The sequence below is a fragment of the Hippoglossus hippoglossus genome, unplaced genomic scaffold (genome assembly GCF_009819705.1).
Source record: "Hippoglossus hippoglossus isolate fHipHip1 unplaced genomic scaffold, fHipHip1.pri scaffold_79_arrow_ctg1, whole genome shotgun sequence".
NCBI lineage: Eukaryota > Metazoa > Chordata > Actinopteri > Pleuronectiformes > Pleuronectidae > Hippoglossus > Hippoglossus hippoglossus.
The window spans coordinates 3,425-21,057 of NW_022986833.1; the positions used below are offsets into that span (position 1 = coordinate 3,425).

The 17,633-nt window shown below is 45.0% G+C and overlaps 2 long non-coding RNA genes across 2 annotated transcripts; both read right to left on the reverse strand.

Annotated features, from left to right (window-relative positions):
• Positions 1-6,689: 6,689 nt before the first annotated feature.
• On the reverse strand, positions 6,690-7,963 carry LOC117759037. Its single transcript, XR_004613421.1, has 3 exons — positions 7,953-7,963; positions 7,554-7,557; positions 6,690-6,821 (listed from the first exon to the last, which is right to left on the reverse strand). It is a non-coding gene; the product is annotated as an uncharacterized LOC117759037 (long non-coding RNA).
• A 7,510-nt stretch (positions 7,964-15,473) lies between these two features.
• Positions 15,474-16,646, reverse strand: LOC117759036. The gene is made up of 3 exons (XR_004613420.1): positions 16,636-16,646; positions 16,137-16,140; positions 15,474-15,609 (listed from the first exon to the last, which is right to left on the reverse strand). It is a non-coding gene; the product is annotated as an uncharacterized LOC117759036 (long non-coding RNA).
• Positions 16,647-17,633: the final 987 nt, after the last annotated feature.

Here is a 17,633-nt window from a genome sequence, read left to right on the forward strand (position 1 = left end):
CATGTTTACAGCTAGCGGCGCCTGGTTTCTGGACTCTCAGACTCCCTAAGTGTTATTACAATATGTTACTTGTTAGTTATCTCTTCCTGAGAATGCTCTTTGACCTGTTAGGTGGAGAGGTTCCCATCTTCAAGTAGGAAGCATGTTTCGAACTAGATGCCCCTATGTATGATGTCATTTTATCTCAAGTTTTGGGCGTAAACAAGTTCCCTATATGAATGCTTGTCCGGCACCGGCGACTCAGACTTCTGCATTGGCCGAGAACGTCTCCGGGTATACCTAGGTACCCGTCCTGACCTGTAACTTCTGTGTAATAAACCTTATTATACAAGCAAGAACGGTGTCCGCGGAGATTCCTTCATCATCATCTTCAACATCACTGCTGCTTAAAATATACGACATCAATACAGACCATTGTATACAACATCTCTGTGTTTATTTCGTTTATATATATATTATTTCATATGTGATGGGGCCGATAACAAGGTTATCGGCCTTATAGAAAGAGTATTCGTTTATTGTAAATTGTCAGGCGGCGGCGTCCGTACACAGCGGGACAGGTCCGCCCGTGCTCCTTTTTAAAATAGCGTAGTGACTTTCCCCGTCCAACGAAACGAGGCGAATTGTTACAGAGTGGTGGCCAGTATGGGGCCTAGTGGATGATAAAATTAATGTCGATATCGCTGTGTACGGATCATGCTCGCTTGACCCGGGTTTTTTTTTCATTCGGTCTTTTGTTTTTTAAGTTAAAATAACAAGGGCCGAAAATTGTGTTGTGATACAGCTAAGACCGCAGTATCACGGCAGTTTCCGGGTTAACGGTATTTCATTAAGAAGTAAGTTAGATAACGGGGTTGTGTTTTCCCCATAACTGTATTATATGCTCAGTGAATGTTCGGTTTAATTAATTGATTTGTGAAGAGCAGGATCAGAGCAGAGGTAGCTGAAACTTGTCCTACCCATATATATATATATATATATATATATATACATATAAATTGCATAATTACGGTACAGTGAGTACATCCTTTTATTAACGCATACCACAACATTAAGCACACGTTGTCCTGGTGGCTTAGCTTCCCTTTACAATTCAAATGGCTACTATAAGGCAGCAGGGGTCACCCAGGGGTGATGATGCACCTGAAGAGAGTTCACTGCCCCTCATAGATTTGGCTCAAAATATCCCCTACCCGGCTGATGATGACACTTATCGACATGTTACCTGTAGACACAACCGCAATGGCCTCAGTGAGGTAACCAGCATGCTGGAATCCATGTATCTTGACCCCCAGGATGAGGATCAACATCAGTCGGATGACAGTGAGGATACAGGGGCCATTGGAGTAGCAGAACAACTGCAGGACGTGCAGTTAAGAATGGAGGCCTTTGAGAACCGGGTTAAGGAAGCAGCCGATAGTACACTCAATCGGGAGGAGGGGCTCAGAGCAGCAATTGATGCCATGGCTAGGGAGGCGAAGGAGTACATTGACATGAGGCTGCAGAAATTTGATCTAGCTCTGGTATCTTGCCTGCAGCGGAGGGATAAACGGTGGGATGAAGAACTTAAGAAGACCATCAACAAAAGCCGGTCTTCATGGAAGCCGGTTAGTTTCTCCACTCCTGCTGTGGTCGTGCCGGCCGGCCGCCCAACATCTGGAGGGGATGTTTTACTCCCAACCTCGGCTGCAGTTTCGGCTAAACCACCTATTAGAATGGAGTTTCCCCAGTTTGGTGACTCGAGAAGTTCAGCTGATGTCACTGATTTCATTGAACAGTGTGAGAACTTTCTTACTCTAAGACCACTGAGTGACTTTGAGTTCTTGGGCACCCTCAACGCCGTTCTAAAAGGACCAGCCCGGAGCTGGTGGTTAGCCGCCCGCAGCAAAATATGTAATTGGTCGATGTTCAAAAATGCATTCCTTGAAGCTTTCTTGCCCACTGATTACCAGTCTGAGATTGAGGAGCAGCTCCGGGCTAGTGTGCAATCACCCAACCAGTGCCTGAGGGACTTTGCCTATGATCACCGGGCACTCTGCCTGAAGTGGAGTCACGATATGGCAGAGGAGGAGGTTGTGCGGCGAATCCTCAGAGCATGTAATCCGAGGCTGGCCAGTGGCCTACGTGGCATTGTGTCCACGGTCGACCAGCTGGTTAAGGTGGGGTCCTTGATAGAGAAAGACTGGAGCAACTCCAAAGACTATTGGAACCGCGTACAGCAGTCCAACTCTGTGGACCGTACTAGCAAAAAGTCCAGCAGGAAACCCGAGCATGGGCAGGGGCGTGGACATGGTGCAGATGTGGCCTTGGTTCAGGGCATTCCAACCCTCCTGGTGGTACCAATAAGGGTCCGAGGATCCGAGGGGGATGCCGTCCTTGACTCAGGATGCACATACTCATTGATGAACAGAACCCTATGGAACAACCTAAGGAGGGCTGGAGAGACTCTGAACGTGAGCGAAGTCCCAAGGTTTGTTATGGCCAATGGACAAGAGAGTAAGGCTCTAGGAAAAACTAACCTGCTCCTCACCCTCCATGACACTCACATCTCCATCAGCGTACACATACTTAGGGACGATCAGCTGTACATGCCTCTACTGCTTGGTCTAGACTTTATGTGTGCGAGCCAGATAGTTTTGATGCCCCACCTGAGGAAGTATGTTATGCCGGGGGGGAAAGAGCATAAGTTTTTACCCAAAACCCGGGATGCATTGCAATGGGGGTTTCAAGACTCAGTAGTCAATTTCTACATGGCGGTGTGGGAAAATGCTAGCATCGAGCAGCCCAGCCTTCCTCTCTTAGAGGCTCAACCGGAGGTGGTTAGACCACTGCTGCAGAAGTGGTCTACCGTTTGGACAGAGTCTACAGGTGCAACTGAGGTCGTAAGGCACAAAATCATGACCACAGATGAGCTGCCAGTGCGAAGGAGGGCCTATAGAGCATCACTGCATAAACAAGCAGTCATCGAGGAGCAGATTAAGAAGATGCTCAGTGAGGGGGTAATAGAGCCTTCCTCCTCTGCCTGGGCCTCCCCAGTGGTCTTAGTCCCAAGGAAGGATGGGACACCCCGTTTTTGTGTGGACTATAGAGGCCTCAATGCCAAAACACATCACGATGCATATCCAATGCCGTTGGTGCATGAAATTCTGGAGTCCTTGCAGGGTGCCCAATATTTTAGCTCACTGGATCTCCAGAGCGGTTACTGGCAGGTGGCCATGGACGAAGAGAGCAAAAGGAAGACCGCCATGACCACCCATTTAGGCCTCTTCCAGTTTAGGGTTATGCCATTTGGTCTGCGGAACGCGGGTGCCACTTTTCAGCGGCTGATGGAAACTGTCCTTGTGGGGTTAAAGGGGAAAATCTGTTTTGTCTATATAGATGACATCATCATTTTTTCCAAGACTCAGGAGCAGCATCTACGAGACCTGGATGCGGTCTTCCAAAAGCTGCATGAGGCCAATCTAACGCTCAATGTGAAGAAATGCCATCTTCTTCAGAGTCAGCTAACATTTTTGGGGCATATAGTATCCGGGGAAGGGGTGTCCGTGGACCCAGCAAAGGTTGTGGCCATATCAGCCTATCCAGCACCCACAGACTTGAAGAGTCTCCAAAGATTCCTTGGATTAGTAGGCTGGTACCACAAGTTTCTACCCAGGATGGCGGACATTGTGGCTCCCCTGAATAACCTCAAGAGGAAAGGAGTATTGTGGGAGTGGACGGAGCAATGTCAAGTCGCCTTTGAGCACCTCAAGAGTATGTTGCAGTCACCACCAGTGTTGGCTCAGCCGCGGCCCCTCCTTGGCTTTCAGGTTCACTGTGATGCCAGTGACGTGGGACTAGGGGCCGTCCTGATGCAGACTATCGAGGGAGAGGAGAAGGTTATAGCCTTTGCCTCACGAACACTGCAGGGTGCTGAACTGAGGTACTCCACCTCGGAGAAGGAGTGCCTAGCCGTCGTCTGGGCAGTGGAGAAATGGCGGCACTACCTAGATGGAGAGACATTCGAAGTATTCACAGACCACAGCGCTCTAACCTGGGCCTTTAACTGCCCTAAGACATCATCTCGCCTGACCAGATGGACTCTGCGGCTCCAGCCTTACTCATTCAGAGTCAACTATAAAAAGGGCTGCTGTAATGTTGTCCCCGATGCTCTATCCCGGGCACCACCATTATCGGAAGGGAACGTTTGCGTTGCTGGGGCAAAATCGTACTGGTCTGCCTTACCCAGCTCCCTGCAGGATATCGAAAGCGCCCAGCAGTCCGACATACTTTGTAAAGAGCTTGGCCTTTCCATCGAGCAGCCCACACCAGGTCGCATTCACTATGAATACCAACAAGGAGTGCTATACCGAGGTGTGCCTTCAAAGTATGGGGGATTTAATTACCAGATGGTTGCCCCCGCTGTACTTGTGCCAGAGTTTCTGGCTTATTTCCATAACAGCCCTTTTGGAGGACATCTGGGGAGGATGAAAACCCTCCTAAAAATCCTGGAGGTGGCATGGTGGCCAACGGTCCGTAAAGATGTGTGGAGCCATGTCCGAGCTTGTACTGTATGCCAGCAATATAAGCCTTCTAATGAGAAACCAGCTGGGCAACTCCAGACCACAGAGGTCACGTCTCCTGGGGAAATGATTGGAGTAGACTTCATGGGACCCCTACCCCTCAGCAAAGCCCGGAATTCAGTGCTGATGGTAGTCGTGGATTACTACACCAAATGGGTGGAGCTTTTCGCCCTGAAGGATGCTAAGACGCCAAAGGTCTGTCAGGTCCTGAAAAACGACATTTTCACTCGCTGGGGGGTTCCCAGCTACCTGGTGTCCGACCGGGGCCCCCAATTCACAAGCCAGCTGATGGCTAGTCTCTGTCAGTCGTGGGGCATAACCCATAAGCTCACTACGGCCTACCACCCACAGACCAATCTGACAGAGAGGGTTAATAGGACATTGAAGACAATGATCGCCTCTTTTGTGGGGGACTACCATTATGACTGGGACCGGTGGCTGCCAGAATTTAGGTTGGCTATCAACACTGCAGTGCACGAGACCACTGGTGTGACCCCTGCAGTGTTAGCTCTTGGGCGCACCCTCAAAGGCCCACTAGAGCGTCTCATACACAAATCCCCTGCACCTAGCACATCAGCTTACCACATCCTACACTCACACACACAATTGCTCAAGGAGGTGGAAAGACATGTTGGGGTGGCCAAAGCCAGACAAGCCAGGTATTATAATGCACGACGCAAAGATGTACACTTTGCTGTTGGGGATCTGGTCTGGGTTAGGGCACACCCATTGTCTAAAGCCTCAGCTAAATTCTCTGCCAAATTTGCACCCAGATGGTCAGGGCCCGTAAGGGTAGAGAAAAGGTTAGGTCCTATAAATTACCGAGTTCGTTGGTTGTCTGACAAGATGAAGGTGGACAATATAAATGTGGTTGACCTGAAACCCTACTATGGTCCCGATAAGCCGCTGGCTGGGGGGGGGGGGGGGTGTAAAGGTCACCTAAGTTCACCTGATGTACAGGAAATGTGTTAGGGAGGACAGATAAATCTGTGCCTTTTTGTCTACATGTTTTATAAGTCTGTACATAGCCCAAACTGTCAGAGGCCTTAAGGTATAAGGACAAGGGAAGGGATCTCCATATATATTTGTTTATTGAATGTGTTATGGTGTATGTATTTGTTTCTTTAACACCAAAATGGGATAAATGAGGGGAAGTGACGGCACGGCCGGGGGGGGTTGTTTTGGTGTATGCGGGCCGGCAGAGGACCAGCCACGTTCCAGTCGACAGCGGTCCGGAAGACCTACAAGGGATTACATCCGAAAACGGGATTATTTGCCTGGGTGACTTGCAAGGATTTCCGCAAGGACGGAACTATTTTTCTGGCCGCTCAGAGGTGGAGAGGATAGCGCGGACCGAGTTTGGTATTGTTTGCGGCATCTCGCCACGCCACACCGGCATACATTTTTGCTTTGGGACGTTCGGGGATTGTATGAACGGGGGGCTGGGGAAATATTGATGTATGGGATTGGTGTAAATTGTGGTGTTATGTTCACGTTTTCAGCTTTGTTGGCGGGCACACGTCCAGGGGGTACGTGGGTTTGATTGGATTGGGTGTCAATACAGACCATTGTATACAACATCTCTGTGTTTATTTCGTTTATATATATATTATTTCATATGTGATGGGGCCGATAACAAGGTTATCGGCCTTATAGAAAGAGTATTCGTTTATTGTAAATTGTCAGGCGGCGGCGTCCGTACACAGCGGGACAGGTCCGCCCGTGCTCCTTTTTAAAATAGCGTAGTGACTTTCCCCTTCCAACGAAACGAGGCGAATTGTTACACATATCTGTTCTTCTATTAAACATTACACAAATGCAAATCTGCCATTACACGAGAAAATAGACATGCCGATCGTTGCGATGTCCAGGTTTCACCCCCCTTGACAGAAAACACTCGGCACGATTACAGAAACCTGGTTTTCGGTGACACAAATGTCAGGAAAAAGGCAAAATTAATGCTGACACTCTGTCTAATTTCATTAAAATGGGCCAATTTGATGAAAAACAGGCAAAAGAGAGGATCGAGAAAATAGACATGCCGATCGTTGCGATGTCCAGGTTTCACCCCCCTTGACAGAAAACACTCGGCACGATTACAGAAACCTGGTTTTCTGACAGAGTGTCAGATAAGTGAAATTTGACTAAGTGTCAGATGGAGAACCAGGGGCGCGAGGGTCTTTAACTCGCGCCGATGGGTGGGCACTCAGGGTGGGGGCTTAATTGTGGGTCCCCGGGTTCGGCTGGTGCTGGAGGTCTCTGGGAGGGGTACTTTGGTCCAGAGCAGGCGGGGCTGGAGGCCCTGAAAGTGGGCCAGTGCAGGTGGTCCGGAGGGGGTCCTGGAGCTCACTGACTCAGGCAGTGGAGGTGGTCCATGGGTCCTGGAGCTCACTGACACAGGCAGATGAGGTGAAGCACTGGTCCTGGAGCTCACTGACTCAGGCAGATGAGGTGAAACACTGGTCCTGGAGCTCACTGACCCAGGCAGTGGAGGTGGTGCACTGGTCCTGGAGCTCACTGACCAAGGCAGTGGAGGTGGTCCGTGGGTCCTGGAGCTCACTGACCCAGGCAGTGGAGGTGGTGCACTGGTCCTGGAGCTCACTGACTCAGGTAGTGGAGGTGGTCCGTGGGTCCTGGAGCTCACTGACCAAGGCAGTGGAGGTGGTCCATGGGTCCTGGAGCTCACTGACCAAGGCAGTGGAGGTGGTCCATGGGTCCTGGAGCTCACTGACTCAGGCAGTGGAGGTGGTGCACTGGTCCTGGAGCTCACTGACTCAGGCAGTGGAGGTGGTCCGTGGGTCCTGGAGCTCACTGACCAAGGCAGTGGAGGTGGTCCATGGGTCCTGGAGCTCACTGACCCAGGCAGTGGAGGTGGTGCACTGGTCCTGGAGCTCACTGACTCAGGCAGTGGAGGTGGTCCGTGGGTCCTGGAGCTCACTGACTCAGGCAGTGGAGGTGGTGCACTGGTCCTGGAGCTCACTGACTACTCACGCTGCTCCGTCCTCCAGCGGAGAGCAGGGACTTACTCAGTGTGTGTGTGTGTGTGTGTGTGTGTGTGTGTGTGTGTGTGTGTGTGTGTGTGTGAAGAAATCATAAAATCCCACACGGACCTCCTGGGGCCCAGGGCTGGGGCTCCAGAAGCTCCTGCTGGGGATGGAGAACTTAGTGCAATTTCATGAAATAGGTGAAATGAATGGAGACACTCTGTCTAATTTCATGAAATAGACCAACTGGATGGTAGACACTCTAATTTCATTAAAATGGGCCAATTTGATGAAAAACAGGCAAAAGAGAGGATAAATTGTGGTGGCAGTTTCTGTTTAATAATCATACTCTATTGTATAATAATACACACATAACATTGTCTCTAGGAAAGTTCAACTAAAACACCTGCAGGTGGGCTCACCCCACACAGCCACCTAGTGTGACGTGTATAGAATGAGCACAGAGCATAGGAGAATCACTTCACTTATACAATCAGAAGCCCCTCCCCGCGAGGAGCCAAAAGGTATTCTTCAGCCTCTTGATGTCTGACCAGGTTGGGCAGAGTTCCTGTCTCAGATCTCCGTCTCAGCCCCCTGGTGTGCCTTTCTGGTGTGAGACAATCTGTCTCCGAGATCCCCTATCTAGATCTACAACATCAAAAGACTCAAGTCCTGTATACAATGCAGAGTTCCCCTCACCCATCTCTATCAGACACACTAAGTAACCCCTGCAGTGAAGCATTTGCTAAGACACACATGTGAGGGCCATAAACACTTATAGTCCCCTCTGCAACTCTTGTAAGTCACAGAAACACATTTGTTATCTACTTCTTCTAAATACATATCTGTTCTTCTATTAAACATTACACAAATGCAAATCTGCCATTACAATTCCCCCTTTGAGCCTAAAAGGCTCAATATCCTTTATACATCTTTATACCATCTCATCATCCTGGAAGGGAAGCATCCAGGATAGATGAGTTTCAGGAAGTTGAACATATCGTCCAATCATAGACTTGATTAAGGAAATAACCATAGTCTTAAACTCAAAAGACAATACAACAGTTCAACAACACTAGTACACACATGAAAATTCAAATAGGTTTCAACAAACTTCAATAACATATTTTGCAATCATTCAAAAGTAGGCGTGACCATCAATTCCGCCCTTCAGGAATCTGAGTGTCCTTGTTCTTTCTCTGGACAATAGGTCATTTAAAAATTTGAAACGATATGCATCATATTGTCAAAAATGTTCACTGTGTATGTGCCACAATTCGTCCTGATTATGTGACAAACACCTTCTTGGCTAGCATCTTTTCTCAAAGCCATCCTGTGATGCAGAGTCATTCCTGACCCTAGATAGTGGGAGAAAGAGTTGAAAACCCAGCCCCCCTCTAAAGATGTTAATCTTCCATCTCCAGAGCAAACTCATCTGTTTGTGTGTGTTCTTCACAGTGCTCCCCCCCCGGGGCAAGTCCTCCAAAACCTTTCATCTGGAGACACTCACACTGTGGAACTCTCATCTCTTGATTGCACACAATGAGTTGAATCTGTAAATGAGCTTGGGTCTCTGATATTTTCATGGACTCAAACCATGCATTCTCCAGGCTTTGTCAGTTCATCAGGGAAGTCGAACATGAGTTCTCCTTTTGTCCTGACTTTGATGCTCAGGTTATATTTCGTGGTTTTCTTCCTGCCAAGGTTTCACATGCCATATTATTGGTGGCAGGACGACGATGACGGTGTTCATGAACAGGGAAACCATCTTTTCCCTCGAACTGCATCCCAGTCGTCCCATCAGGTGTCGTTGTTTTCCCCCTTCGGCGCTATTGTATCAGCAGTGCCCCTCGCCAACCCCCTCTTCAAAGTGTTGCCTCTTCTTGAGATTAGAGACGTGTGGCCCTAATCATTTCCACACCTCTCCTTGCTTGCAAACACAAAACAATTGAAGGCTGAAGGCTCGCACACTGACACAACGCACGCTCCGTCCTGTAGAATCCACTCGTGGCTCCGGAAATCCTCCTTCAATGGCTTGCATGTCTCCAGGTTGACCTTCACTTCCGTCTGTGTGGTGAGAGGCACTTGGTTTGCACTCGTTCCATCGACGTGCTCTCCTGGTTTCCTTCTCACGTCCTTCACCACAATCCAGTCTCCTGGTCTCAGATCATGCAGTTCCCTGTCTATGGATTTCGGTAGGGAGTCCATCACCTGCCTGTGGATTTTAAAGAGTACAGGGGACAGGTTTACGCAATATCTACCAGTTCGTTTTTCAATGTGCTGTTGTCTCCTTCCACTGTTTGTTTCTTTCCACTGCCCCGCCACTGGCGGGATGATAGGCACGATGTTGCCTCGTGTCGATACCCATACTCACCAGCATCCTTAAAGCTGTGCTTACAAATGGTGTACCATTATCAGTGGACATCTTTTCGGAATTTCCCAACGTGGAATGAGTTCTCCGAGCAGTGTCTGCGCCACTGCTGAAGAATCCTGTCTAGATGTGGGGAAAGCTTCTACTTGCATAGCATACATGTCAACAAGAACAAGACAGTATTTATTTATTTATCTAACTTACTCAATTCAATTTAATCTTTATCCAATTCCCTCTATAAATGATCAAACTGTTTGTTTGGTAGTGGATTGTTTACTTTGTGGAATCTGGATTTCTTTACCTACTTTAATTGTAATTCAATTACACGACTCAGATAAAAAAAGTTTTATTGAGTCTTGTTTAGAGTGTTGTTTTTGTACACCCAATACATCTATATCTATATTCCTCCCTTTTGACACACTGACTACAGTCATGTGTCAATTCAAACTAATGAAGAAACATACATAAGTTAAACAATATCATCCATGTGACCCACATCATAAGTCTGTCAGCCACCAAACAAATTGTTATCCACCAACAGTTTACTCCTTAATTTATTAAATTAAATCTGTATTCTTAAAAAAATTATTTAATTGCGATTGACCCTTGTTTATAGCTCCTATAACCTACATTAAGTGTTATTATTAAAAATCTTTAATACGCACTCCTCATTTGCAGACTGCATACAACATGATGCTGCATGATAACACAGCATCTATCAGCACACAGATGAGTGTGAAGTGAAATAGGTTCATGAATCTCCTATTCAATCAACTCGGCCAAAATCACATGCCACCCCCATGCAAACCTGCTATTAGTGTTGATCTTAACACTCTTGTCACTAGCATATTTGCATTCTTCAGTCAATGCACAATAGTGTGATGGGAGTGGTTTAGCCTCTATTGTATCACACAGTCGTAAACCCACTTGGTTATCTCAGTTGCTGCATCCTTTGATGCTGAACTTATCACCAAACAACTATCACTTCTGCATAATTAGCTGGTTATCTCTTTAAAATCTAATTCTAAACTAGGAGAAAAAACTTTTTTCTCTTTAGTTAAGAAAAAAAACTGCTACGCAATCATTTGGCTATCCCTACTGATGTAGGGATAAGAGTCGCATATTTAAAAAACATTGCATCTCTAAATAGTGATGTCTATCATCTAAGGCAATACTGTCCCACATCTGAGCCACCTGGTTGTTAAAAGGTGGCAGGTATTTTGCTCAAACAAAATCATCCTATCAGCATATTGGCACCAGTAAAGTCATATATCACAGCGTCACATATCACACATCAAATATCACAGCTCTCTCAGCAGTTGTCGAAACTCTAAAACATTGTTTGAAGCTCTGCTTCCTTTGTTTTTCCTTACAGGAAAAAAAGTAGTGTGTTAACAGACAATCTTTACATATTCCATACGAGGATTCAGATATTCTTTTCTAGTTGGGTCTTATCCCTTGATCAGACCCAAAACATATTTGTGCCCGGTCCACAAACATGACGGTACCTGTTTCAACTCAGGAATATCATTACTGTTTACACCAAAACTAAAAATCGTAATACATTTTATCAAAAGATTTACCACATTCAGGAATGAGTTCAACATTCCTAATTTCATTTATCACTATGGAAAATCATTTGCGATTAACCTTTAACCCTCTTTAAAAATATCTTATTGGTATTAAATGTCTTTTCCCCTCCAGTAGTATTATAATCAAAAGTTGATATTTTTAACAAATCTTTTAGCCAATGAGTCTATCAAAACTACTAAGACAACACAGTGTTCACTATCTCAATACAACCAACTTACTTTATCCTTTCTTTAATTCACATCCTCTATAACCTTCTTAAACTTAATTTGCTCTTACTTAAAAGTCCGCTTCTCTGAGTAAATAACATCTATGTTCACATTTGTCTGAAGTCTCTCTGCCTCTGCCTTTCGCAAGAGGGTGTTACTTCCAGAGAGTAGAAAAGAGTCTAGACATCCCATTGATATGCTAGTGTCAAATCCCCCTTTCTCTATCTAACAAATGCAGATGTTATTTGGACTCCAGTTACCTCTAATGCCCTGCGGTGTTTAAATTTAACATACCACTCAATGAACACATCAAATCTTTACCCATAAGATTTATCAGGCAGTGTGGTAACAACAAAAATGAATCTTAAACAATCTCCTTCAACCACATCATGAAAAATAGCAATTGTACAGTGCATCTCTCTATCACTGTTGTACCTGTTGCTCCAATCATTATGAGATATCCAACATTCATTTTAGGAGTAAGATCACACTCTTCACATTTATTAACTGATTCCGGTTCCTGAATCTACAAATATATGTGATGTTTCTACCACTCACTGTGATTTGTGTGTTCGGGCATTAGTTTATACACATCATGTGAAAATATTTAGCATAAAGTACAGTAGGCCTCTCTCTACTGATCTTCTGATCAAGCTCACAATGGTCAATAGCAATCTTAATCATCTGTTCTATGTCTAACATTAATTCACATGGTGTGTGTGTAACCGTGTTCTTACTTTAGTGACGTGCTTGAAACTCTCTCTCTCCATCTCAGTGTCCGCACCAGATGAATTCCTTCACTGTCCCCAGCTCACCGCTAATCAATCGCACTGTGTGCGCTGCTTCCCAGGGCATTCTCTTGCCCACCTCTTGGTGGAGCTGAGTCCAGATCAGAATCTAGTCGGAAACACTGAGACTGGAGATTATTTCAGTTCCTGCATATTCACTTCAGTTAAACAACATCCATACACTCTTCAATCCAGCACAAATATCCCTACTTTCATTTTCCTTTTTCTTTGTCCTCTCTACTTCATTCTTATTCTTTTTATTTCTCTCTTTTCACACGCAGTTTAGTTTTGAATTACCAAAGATAATTCAAACTCAAACTTCCCATGCTCGGAAAAGACACAGTCATCCTCTCTATTTTTAAACCTATTTTCTCAAATAGGTTGTCTCAGCAATTGTGAACCCGACTCTTGTTTTATAAATTTAAACTCTGGTTTGTTCAGCAGAATACGAAATTTGGAAAATAAAGTTCTGCTTATATGGGAAAAGAACTTAAAAGTCTCTTAATTTAATTTTTTAACCAAATCATTTCTATCTCTTAAAAATTTATTTTAAGATTTGTTATGAGGTTGTTTATTTTTCCTTTTACTATTAGCTTTTAAAACGCAATTATACCCCAAATATATTTAAACATATACTCACCTTTTTCTCTCCAGTTCGAGGATTCTCAGATTCCTCTCTTTTTCTTTTCTCCTCTGCTTTCTCAGCTGAAATCCTCAGCTTAAATACTCAGTTTAGTTTCATCAAATTCTACATGTTTCTTCTTTCACAGTCACACATATCCATCAACAAAATTTGTTAAGTTTTAGTTTATTAGTGTTTTAGTGTTAGTAACCTTAAACCTTCAACCAACACCAAAATGCTTTAAACCTTCAACCAACCTTCAAAAAATGCTTTTGTAAGGAACAATAAAAACCATCTCCGATATAATGTTGTCTATTGTAATTACCTCTTGTAATTCCTGATCACTTGGCAAATTTCTCAATTATTGTTCCTACGTTTTTGATTCCTTAATACATTTTAAATACTCTGCCTGATATAATGCCTTAGAGAAATCTCATATTCACACTTCTCTTTAGCACCTCGCATGCAGGTACAAAATGTACTGGAATTATCAGATTTTCAACAGATTGCTGTACTGAGACGATCCGGACCTGGCCTTGGTCCTTCCGTCCCAGCTACACCTCTATTGCAAAATAATAATAATATTACTATATATTAATAATAACTACTAGTCATAAGCCCGACATCAGAGCCCAATCTTATTTATAATATTTTTTTTATTTGAGTTTTGTTTTAAGATTATCTTCTTTTATTATTAGCTTTAACAAACCCAATTCTATCTCTTACGTAGTTACTTTTTCCTAATAGGAGGTTTTTAGAAAACTCCTCTCTTTCCCCTCTTTTTTTATTTTTTTATTTTTTTTTTTTAAAAGTTTTTATTTCTCTTGCTTAATACATTTTTAAATACCCCGCCTGCATCATAATACTTTCAGAGAAATATCATTCAAACCCTCTAGACACACTTCTCTTTAGTCCTACGCATGCAGGTCTTTAAATACTTGAAAATACCATTACTTATTATAACAGTTATAATTATCATGAGCCCGACGTCTGAGCCCAATCTTAAAAGTGTGTTTAAATTAATAAACACTCCAATATTTATACTTATATATCTACAATGTATACTTTTTGACCTTTTCCTAAAGATCGAAACATGAAGCTTCCTTGATTCTACACCGATTTCCAAAACCTTGCCATGCAGACACGTCTGTCCCTCAATACAATGAATGAGTGAATCTCTTTTTCCTGGACCTTTTCCTAAAGGTCATAACATTGGACCTTTTCCTAAAGGTCATAACAAATGTGGATCTTTTCCTAATAGATCACAACATTGGACCTTTTTCTAAAGATCGAAACATTTTAATTTTACTTACCCGAGAGACAATGCTTGTTTTCCAGACCAGGTCCGTTGGATCACCTCAGTGAGTGCACTCCTGGCTCTCAAGCTTTCGGCCCTCATTTGTTGAGGTATGAGTCCCAGACTTTCCTCAGCGTTGAGATCCAGAGTGTCTGCTCACACGAGTGATCCTGCCAACAACGCCAAAATTGTGGTGGCAGTTTCTGTTTAATAATCATACTCTATTGTATAATAATACACACATAACATTGTCTCTAGGAAAGTTCAACTAAAACACCTGCAGGTGGGCTCACCCCACACAGCCACCTAGTGTGACGTGTATAGAATGAGCACAGAGCATAGGAGAATCACTTCACTTATACAATCAGAAGCCCCTCCCCGCGAGGAGCCAAAAGGTATTCTTCAGCCTCTTGATGTCTGACCAGGTTGGGCAGAGTTCCTGTCTCAGATCTCCGTCTCAGCCCCCTGGTGTGCCTTTCTGGTGTGAGACAATCTGTCTCCGAGATCCCCTATCTAGATCTACAACATCAAAAGACTCAAGTCCTGTATACAATGCAGAGTTCCCCTCACCCATCTCTATCAGACACACTAAGTAACCCCTGCAGTGAAGCATTTGCTAAGACACACATGTGAGGGCCATAAACACTTATAGTCCCCTCTGCAACTCTTGTAAGTCACAGAAACACATTTGTTATCTACTTCTTCTAAATACATATCTGTTCTTCTATTAAACATTACACAAATGCAAATCTGCCATTACACGAGAAAATAGACATGCCGATCGTTGCGATGTCCAGGTTTCACCCCCCTTGACAGAAAACACTCGGCACGATTACAGAAACCTGGTTTTCGGTGACACAAATGTCAGGAAAAAGGCAAAATTAATGCTGACACTCTGTCTAATTTCATTAAAATGGGCCAAAATTGATGAAAAACAGGCAAAAGAGAGGATCGAGAAAATAGACATGCCGATCGTTGCGATGTCCAGGTTTCACCCCCCTTGACAGAAAACACTCGGCACGATTACAGAAACCTGGTTTTCTGACAGAGTGTCAGATAAGTGAAATTTGACTAAGTGTCAGATGGAGAACCAGGGGCGCGAGGGTCTTTAACTCCCGCCGATGGGTGGGCACTCAGGGTGGGGGCTTAATTGTGGGTCCCCGGGTTCGGCTGGTGCTGGAGGTCTCTGGGAGGGGTACTTTGGTCCAGAGCCGGCGGGGCTGGAGGCCCTGAAAGTGGGCCAGTGCAGGTGGTCCGGAGGGGGTCCTGGAGCTCACTGACTCAGGCAGTGGAGGTGGTCCATGGGTCCTGGAGCTCACTGACACAGGCAGATGAGGTGAAACACTGGTCCTGGAGCTCACTGACCCAGGCAGTGGAGGTGAAGCACTGGTCCTGGAGCTCACTGACTCAGGTAGTGGAGGTGGTCCGTGGGTCCTGGAGCTCACTGACCAAGGCAGTGGAGGTGGTCCATGGGTCCTGGAGCTCACTGACTCAGGCAGTGGAGGTGGTCCATGGGTCCTGGAGCTCACTGACCCAGGCAGTGGAGGTGGTGCACTGGTCCTGGAGCTCACTGACTCAGGTAGTGGAGGTGGTCCATGGGTCCTGGAGCTCACTGACTCAGGCAGTGGAGGTGGTCCATGGGTCCTGGAGCTCACTGACTCAGGCAGTGGAGGTGGTGCACTGGTCCTGGAGCTCACCTCACTGACTACTCACGCTGCTCCGTCCTCCAGCGGAGAGCAGGGACTTACTCAGTGTGTGTGTGTGTGTGTGTGTGTGTGTGTGTGTGTGTGTGTGTGTGTGTGTGTGTGTGTGTGTGTGTGTGTGTGTGTGTGTGTGTGTGTGTGTGTCTGTGTGTGTGTGAAGAAATCATAAAATCCCACACGGACCTCCTGGGGCCCAGGGCTGGGGCTCCAGAAGCTCCTGCTGGGGATGGAGAACTTAGTGCAATTTCATGAAATAGGTGAAATGAATGGAGACACTCTGTCTAATTTCATGAAATAGACCAACTGGATGGTAGACACTCTGTCTAATTTCATGAAATAGACCAACTGGATGGTAGACACTCTGTCTAATTTCATTAAAATGGGCCAATTTGATGAAAAACAGGCAAAAGAGAGGATAAATTGTGGTGGCAGTTTCTGTTTAATAATCATACTCTATTGTATAATAATACACACATAACATTGTCTCTAGGAAAGTTCAACTAAAACACCTGCAGGTGGGCTCACCCCACACAGCCACCTAGTGTGACGTGTATAGAATGAGCACAGAGCATAGGAGAATCACTTCACTTATACAATCAGAAGCCCCTCCCCGCGAGGAGCCAAAAGGTATTCTTCAGCCTCTTGATGTCTGACCAGGTTGGGCAGAGTTCCTGTCTCAGATCTCCGTCTCAGCCCCCTGGTGTGCCTTTCTGGTGTGAGACAATCTGTCTCCGAGATCCCCTATCTAGATCTACAACATCAAAAGACTCAAGTCCTGTATACAATGCAGAGTTCCCCTCACCCATCTCTATCAGACACACTAAGTAACCCCTGCAGTGAAGCATTTGCTAAGACACACATGTGAGGGCCATAAACACTTATAGTCCCCTCTGCAACTCTTGTAAGTCACAGAAACACATTTGTTATCTACTTCTTCTAAATACATATCTGTTCTTCTATTAAACATTACACAAATGCAAATCTGCCATTACAATTCCCCCTTTGAGCCTAAAAGGCTCAATATCCTTTATACATCTTTATACCATCTCATCATCCTGGAAGGGAAGCATCCAGGATAGATGAGTTTCAGGAAGTTGAACATATCGTCCAATCATAGACTTGATTAAGGAAATAACCATAGTCTTAAACTCAAAAGACAATACAACAGTTCAACAACACTAGTACACACATGAAAATTCAAATAGGTTTCAACAAACTTCAATAACATATTTTGCAATCATTCAAAAGTAGGCGTGACCATCAATTCCGCCCTTCAGGAATCTGAGTGTCCTTGTTCTTTCTCTGGACAATAGGTCATTTAAAAATTTGAAACGATATGCATCATATTGTCAAAAATGTTCACTGTGTATGTGCCACAATTCGTCCTGATTATGTGACAAACACCTTCTTGGCTAGCATCTTTTCTCAAAGCCATCCTGTGATGCAGAGTCATTCCTGACCCTAGACAGTGGGAGAAAGAGTTGAAAACCCAGCCCCCCTCTAAAGA